At 47.5% G+C, this 7,699-nt stretch overlaps 1 long non-coding RNA gene across 1 annotated transcript; it reads left to right on the top strand.

Moving 5' to 3' along the window:
* Nucleotides 1-1,892: 1,892 nt before the first annotated feature.
* Nucleotides 1,893-7,497, top strand: LOC144148260 (uncharacterized). Its single transcript, XR_013318004.1, has 3 exons — nt 1,893-2,018; nt 4,815-4,984; nt 7,486-7,497. It is a non-coding gene; the product is annotated as an uncharacterized LOC144148260 (long non-coding RNA).
* Nucleotides 7,498-7,699: the final 202 nt, after the last annotated feature.

Here is a 7,699-nt window from a genome sequence, read left to right as displayed (position 1 = left end):
ATGCGATTTAGTAATAATTCCATGAAGAAGTTTCAAATGTTAGCAAATGCGCGATTGACGAGCACTCTGCGTTTAATCTGATCACCTTATCCTGATCATTACAGATTCCGAGAGCGCGTGTACTTCTCGTACTAGTGTTACCTTATGACAACACATAATGTTTCATTGTTCCCACAAGAGGATTCTGAATATTTCATCTATTCAGGACGTCTGATGCGAAATTAGTTCGCAATGTGTGCAAGAAACTTGGGAATCAGTGTACGCTGGGCATATTGAAGCTCCCAATTCATTAGCTTTGAGTGTGGGGGCGTAACGGGCTGCAACTCGCGTCGTAACAGAGTTCTATCACATCCGCACATGTCAGGGAGTGTGGTACAGCGAGGATGAAGAGACAATATTAGGTTAGGACGTATAGGTTTAAGACACCTCGGGTTCAACGCCAAATAAACGTCAGCCTCAGTAAGTATAAGGTGAATTAACTTAGTATTTTCGACACTCATGAGTTTTGGAGGCGCGGTAGGTCATGATTTTGTTTTTCTTTCTTCGTGTGTTTCTTTTTTTTCGCGTATTGACTAGAGTGGAATGAAATAACCCACTGCATAGCTGCTTTGCTTGTTAATATTTTTCCTCGCCTTTTATCTTTTTGCACATCCGGCTGCGACCTTATAATGGTCTGCAGTAATAAATAAATAAATAAATAAATAAATAAATAAATAAATAAATAAATAAATAAATAAATAAATAAATAAATAAATAAATAAATAAATAAATAAATAAATAAGAAATAAATAAATAAATAAATAAATAAATAAATGATGTAAGTACGTCTGGTGTCTTTTACTGAGCACTCCACCTCCAGGAGATTCCACTCAACTACTGCAACTCCTTTTCCACAACCCACAAATTACCGCTCTCGTTCCTATTTTGCTAAACGTTTACGTGCCTGGACAACGGCAACGGTTATCTCCGTATTGAACTGAATGGCCACGTGCTGAAGTAGCGAATTGGCGAAGAAGACAATTTAAAACGCTGCGGGTGATACATGCTGGCAGGCTTACCGCAACTGTTACTGCACATACGTCACGGCGTCCTGCATTACAAGAACCATCGGGATCAACCAATGGCAGATTACAGAGTTATCGGCCAGTCTCCGGGAACCGTACAACGCTTCTATGTGGCAATAAGTTGTGCACTAATTGTTTTGGCCACAGGCTTTATCATGCGCTTCCGGTAAGGCTAGACTGATTAAACTATTTAAAAACTTCGCAGAAAAGGAATGAAACAGCCCATATACATGGAATTCTAGCAATAGGGAGTTCACCGGAGTACGATGCACCCAGGCGCAACTAAAGCGGATATTATTTCCTAAAACAACGGCGCGAAAGTTTTTATACCACTACGAATTTTTGGCACCGATTTGGCATTTCTAACCTCCATAGAGTGTGAAATCAGGTGCCGTGTGTTTTCCGTATACTCCGTAGACAAGGATTTCATAAGGACAATGATTTGACATTGTTGAGAGTCTATAGAGAACAAAGTAGTGTTATTTTGTTAAAGTTAGGCGCTACGTTATTGTGATGTGTTTTTCAAATATTCCCCTCATTTTATGGCGGCTCTATGACAGGCTAGGCATGGACTACGTATTCCCATAACTGCGTAATACGGAACGTTTCAGGAGGGACCTTTTCATTTAGCAGTGAAATAACACCAGTTGCAGTTTGGTAAAGCAGTTTGCCCTTTGTGTCATTACTACTACTACCTCCTAACGCTGTATTCGCGCGCTCGGGGGTCCATTTTCGGGAGCGTCGGGGCGAATGAACAGACCCACAGGACGGCCATGCAACGTTGCCTCATGTGGGGTGTAAGCCTTCGCTTTGTTGGTGCAGCCCCCTTTCTGGTGGCCTATATCCTGCTGACACTGCTCCTGACGATGCCCATGCTGCACCTGCACAGCACACTGGCCCAGTTCGCCGGAGACGGGAACCAGGGCATCTTCACTGCAGTGCCGCTCTTCCTAGGTGAGGACGCACATTGACGCGCTTCACAGCGGAGCTGGTGTACGTTGAGCCTTTTCGTAACTCTCCTGAAGGTCGTGCGCACAGTGTAGGAATGTTCTCACCGTGGTCGTGCTTCAAGCAGGGATAGAACCAGGTTCCTAGGCCCACCAACAGCGTTTCCCAGTCTCACCGACAGAGGGCGCAGTGGTATCGCATGGCCATAATAACTCTATGGCAGGGGGCTGCATGACCGGGCTACTCAACCTCCCGCCGCCGACGTTTGCCTGCCGGTTCCTTTTCTCGACCCATGCCGGAAAGGAAAGCTCAGGAGAGAGGCCCTGACGTCATTTTTAGTGAAGCCGGAAACGCCGTTTTGGTAGACCGCCCTTTTTGTGCTTGCACAGGGAACTCCCGTTAAGGCGATCTCGAAGGGACCATGACTATTTGTTCGTCTTATCAGAACTTTGTCTTATCAGAAGCCCTCCAAATAAAAAGGATCGGCAACACGCCAAGGTGCATGCAACTACCTTGCTTCAAGACGGTGAATGAAGGGAAACAAACAAAAAAAACTTTTATTTCAGTGCCCAACTTGATAGAAGATTGTCCCAAGTGCTCTTGCCTGGTTTTATGCAGTCCAAGCGGCGACGGAGAGCGTACACCCGCTACCTCAAGCCACAATGCAGCAGACACACAGAGGGAACTCCTCGCTTACTCGGTGGTGACGCGGTGGGACTCGCGACGCTTTTGAACTTTTCTATCCTCCGAGGTTTGCGCCTCCTCCTTCCAGAGAAGGGAGGCCCCAAAACTCGCCCTGTCTTTTTTTTTGTTTGCTTTGCAGGTTGCTCCACGGGTTAAAGGGTTGGAAAAATGGTAGCTTCATCCGCGTGTTTTTTCTCGCTTGCTCCCTTCCACTAGTACGCGAATTCGCCTCCCCTGGTTGTTTACTTTTCTTTTAATCTGGTCGCGTGCACTCCCCCCCGCACCCCTGCAAGACATCCATGTTCGTTACCCAGAATCGCCAACAGTGGTGGTTATCCCGGATGGGGTTCTTCCTAACCGAGGAGCACGTGCAAGGCTGTTCGTCTTAAGCAGATTTTTTCTTGCGTTGGGTCTTTGTAAAACCAAACAACCGTTCCCACGTTGTTCGGCATAAGCGAGAATTTGTCATAACCGAGTTGGTCTCAACAGGAGTTCACTGTATTTTGCGCGCTCGTGCCACCTCCTCTGCCTTCGCTCGGTCCCCTGTCTGCTTCGCCCCTGCCTGCCGTGTAATGGATACGGGCTGGGCCGTGCAGTGACGTAGGGCCTCGGTTTGCCGACCTTCGGCTAGAGTGAACTAGTTCCCTCTACTTCGGCGAAGTTGCTAGGACGCGGTTGCCAGCGGCCTTCCGTTCTCAGGCGAGCGCCCGTTCATGTTCCAACCGACACAACGGAAGCACAGCTCCGCTGTTTCCATAGTCACGTTCGCGACTGGCCGCCATCGCCAGCGGTAATTATAACTGGTTCTTTTGTGGTTTCGTGGCGCCAAAAAAGGGGCCGAATTTACGCGGCCTGAGGGTTTGGCCGGCGTTTTTGGTCGCGAAAATATCGCTCGTACTGTTTTGTGTAATTTTATTCCCATTAAGGAAATTGGAGGGGACAGAACACTTTTCTTAAACTTACGAAGGAAAAGCGTGATGGAAATTTGTTAGCAATCGTGCGACTACCACTTTTGTTTTATTGAGATAACAACAACAAAAAAAGCAATTGTATGCATGAGTGTATGTGTGCCGATTCATCGATTTTGCTGACTTCGATGCATAATGGCTCGAGCGTTTGCTTTCACTCTGAACGGGTGTGCACCATTATTTTAAGGTGCATTTTTATTATCGTCTCCTTCAAGCTAATTTTATCATCGCCGCCCAGTTGAAAAGAATGCTAGTGTTGCGTACGTATAGGGAAGGCACCGATATCCCCCTAAGCCCTGCAGCTATAAAAAGGTCACGTGCCTATGGCTGCGTTGTAATAACTCACTACATTGCGGATACTGCATCACTGCTTACACCCGAAAATATTCTGGGTGCAGTTGCGAACCGCCTTAAGCTCAGTACGTTGCAAATGAGAATTCCTCCGGTTTTGGATTTAGAGGACCTCTTCTTACGTATTGTACGTCCGGTTCCGCGGGACATGCTCACAGGAGCGGCGGGCCAGAAAACGTGTGGCAAAAAAGTAGAGGCACTCGTTCGATGTCCGCTTTAAATAGGGTTGTTCGTTTTCGGGTTTTATATTTATTTGAAAAAGGGGGGTAAAAATGAGGAGCCATTTTTCAAACTGATAATCGTGGAGAAATAGGGTTTTATTTGTAAAACCATTCCGAAATTCGGGTTTTTTGACGTGAAATCCAAATATGTACTAAGTCATACCCTCAGATTGTTTTATCAGAAGGTGTAACGAGCCTCTTAACTCTAACGCGTATTGCTGTATTTTTCAAGGTGGTAATCGAGGGGACATTTTCTTTGGAAATTAAGCAGTAATTACGACAGTACAAAGAATGCATAACTTCTAAAAAATAAAACTTTCTATTTACAAAGAGCTGGTCATTGATTTTTTTTACACATCCTTTACACATCCAGCAAACAGGTGGCAAAAACCACAGCCACTCGTTTCATGTCAGCTATAAACAAGCAGTGCATCGTACTCACAGCAAGCACTTTGAGTCTGTGCGTGATTCGAATTCCCTATCAACTCTCGAAGGCACCTCTTCTCTTTTTTTTCAAGCTTTGTTCCTAGCAGGGGGTTATCTTTATACAATTTGTGACCTCATAAGCGGTACCACAGGCGCAGGATACGCGTTGACGCTCTACGTGGTGCTCCGCACGGTGGGCGCCTCGGTGCCGCTGTCCGAGGTGCTGATGCGGCTGGCGCGACTGGCGGACTCCTTTCCACCCAGCTGCCCCAGTGACTGGACGGCGAACAACCGCGGTTGCTACCAAATAGCACACGGCTCGGTACGGACCTTCAATTGCTCAAGTTATGTGCGTACTGCAGTGTATCTGCGCTCAGTTACGGGTTATCTGGTGCTCGGAGAACTGAAGCCGGACCGAGAAACGGAGGTATACTCGGTTACAACTCAAGAACGGCACCACCTCATGCAGTGTATCACTCCGCCAAAGCGCCGGACCCGTGACGTGAGTGCGCGCGCGTTTTCAAAGGGGTTTGCTATGAATGCGTGATATCGTCTGCCTTGTCTCACGCAGTTTGTTTGTCGTCACTGGAGTCGTTTATAAGCATATTAGGTCCAAAGAATCACGGGAACGGCTCACGCCATGTTCAAAATATTCCCAGTAACGCCGTACTTGCTCCGCGCGGAGAAACATCCGGCTATGGTGATAAGGCACAGCGGCAACTTCTGGTGCCGTTCTTAAGTTGTCACCGAGTATAGTTTGACGCAGCGGTGGTTGAATACCGGCCAGCATTTTTAGCATGGCCAACCCAAACCGGAACTGAACACCCGCAAATAACGGTAACCCAGTCCGGACAAAGCGCTTCAGCCATAACCTGCTAAAAACGCGGTGATAATTTTATTTGATGCATTGTCTTTCCAGATGTGACCCTCTTAATCGCCTAAATAACTTCGGCCCTTATCTTCAATCCCAAGAGCATTGCGGTGAGATGGCATCAGGCGCACACGGCTACAAATGTTTGACATGAAAGCGCTTAATGGGCTCGCACTCCCCAGTATACTATCAACCATGCTGTCGTCCCGAAGATCATGAGCCACTGCACTCTGTACACTGTGCAGCGCTGTACTCTGCAAAGAAGCTGTACTCTGAAGGCCGCTCACCAGGCCAGCTTTTTAGTACACGAGATAGAGGTGCCGCACAGTTTAGGTTTAAATTTGCCGTGGTTTCACACTGTTAAAGCACATCTGCCGAGTGCTAGCTCCGTTTGCGCGCCGAAAATGCAGATTGAACGCGGACACAATTGCACCTCACGACCAAACACCGACGCTGCTGGACGAAGGCGCGCGCAACCAGTGCCGCCTGTATAATTTTCCGATAGTACGCGCCCTTTATCTTTCTGCCTATGCCTTCTGAAGACAGCTCCCTTTGGAAAGGCAACACTGAATAGATGCTTCATCGTACAACCAGACAAGGCACCGGGTGCCTGCTTGTATCACTCTATGATGGCAAGCCAGCGCATTTACTTTCCTCTTACCCCCGCCTCAAGCTCCTCTGTGTGAACATACTAGCAATTAGACCTTTTGACTGCGCAGCAGCGCGGGCAGATTGGCGCTACTAAAAATTCTTTATTTTACCGAGAGTAACAGGTTTCGCTTGAAATGTGACGAACTGGCTGAGGCATGATTAGATGCTAGAACCCGAGGTATTTTTGATAGGCTCATGTTTGCAAAAATAAACACCTGAAAAATTCACTCTGTGTGCGCAGAAGGAGCAGGAAGGAAATAGCAGTGCATTGAGAAACGTCGAGTGTTGCTATTGTATGTGTATTTATTAAACTTAATTGAAATCCATGCCTTTGCCTTGGTCACCGCCGGAGGGAGAGGTGGAGCAGGGGAGTTGGAGAAGGGGAGGTGAGCGTCTGAACTGAACGTGGTCCCGCATGCTCGCTTTCTAATGTAGTAGAGCAGAGAGTCGAGGATCATCTTCCCGTGCTCTCTAGACCTTTCGAAATGGGTCCAATTTCGAAGCGTTGTTGGTATGACTTGAGGTGGCATTAGAGCATGGGTCCGGATTGTTGGTACTACACGGGAGGGCAGTTCTGTAGGAAGGTATTTGAGGTCAGCGGCGTGTTGTTTGTCAGATGATTGATATAGTTTGCAGATAACATCGCCAGCGAGTAGTTGAATACGGATTAGGATGTGAGGCGTTACGGTATACGGTGTTCTTCCAAATACGTAGGAGTATGATAATTGCCGACCGACTATAACCGAATGCGATAGGGTCGTCCTCTTTTGGCAGCCGAAGACGAAGCGCTGCACGACGTTGAACCAGTGCTTTGTGAAGAGCTTCTCTGTAGTGATATTGAAAGTTGTTCCCTTCTCCTCAAAGTATTTCGGACAGAATGTACAAAGATGGAGGGGCTGAAGTTTAAAGGACGCGGACGACGTTCGTCCGTCGAGAGTCTGCGAACGAACGGGGTTGAAAATAGTCTCTAGTGCTGCCTTTGTGCCTCCTGGTTACCCGATATATCCCGTTATGGAAAGAAACCCAAAGAATTGTTATTGCATTTCCGAGCTGTCGAATATCTCTTGCAACTGGACGAAATCTCGCGACCGTGCAGCTGCGCGTGTTATTTCGCTACATTCTCTCAGATCTTCTTTGGAGTCTGAGTTATAAGCGCTGGAAGTGGCCGTGACATGCGTAGGCCTCGTGATGCTAGCGCTTGTTGACGTGACTTTAGTTCTGCTACACGCTCGTGGTAGTTTGCCTGTCAGTATATATCGGTTGCGCGTTGCTGTGTTTCTCCCTCTTCTGGTTCTTTGCAGCGGGGCGTTTAACAAAGGAGAAGTTGTAGGCCGAGAATTTTCGTCTCTTTTCTGTAGGGCATGCGTGACGCAGTTGTAGGAGAAGGTTCTCAGTCCCACCGATAGAGGGCGCTGTCGTCTCGCAAAGGCGAGACGACAGCGCCCTCTATCGTCGTCTCGCAAAGGCGAGACGACATGTCATCATTCCGCTTCAAAGGGGAAACCAATAGGAATC

Source organism: Haemaphysalis longicornis, unplaced genomic scaffold, assembly GCF_048455015.1.
Source record: "Haemaphysalis longicornis isolate Haplotype H1 unplaced genomic scaffold, Haemaphysalis longicornis Haplotype H1 scaffold_8, whole genome shotgun sequence".
In the NCBI taxonomy this organism is placed as follows: domain Eukaryota; kingdom Metazoa; phylum Arthropoda; class Arachnida; order Ixodida; family Ixodidae; genus Haemaphysalis; species Haemaphysalis longicornis.
Note: the sequence above shows the minus strand (reverse complement) of the source record. Positions and strands in the feature narration are given on the sequence as shown.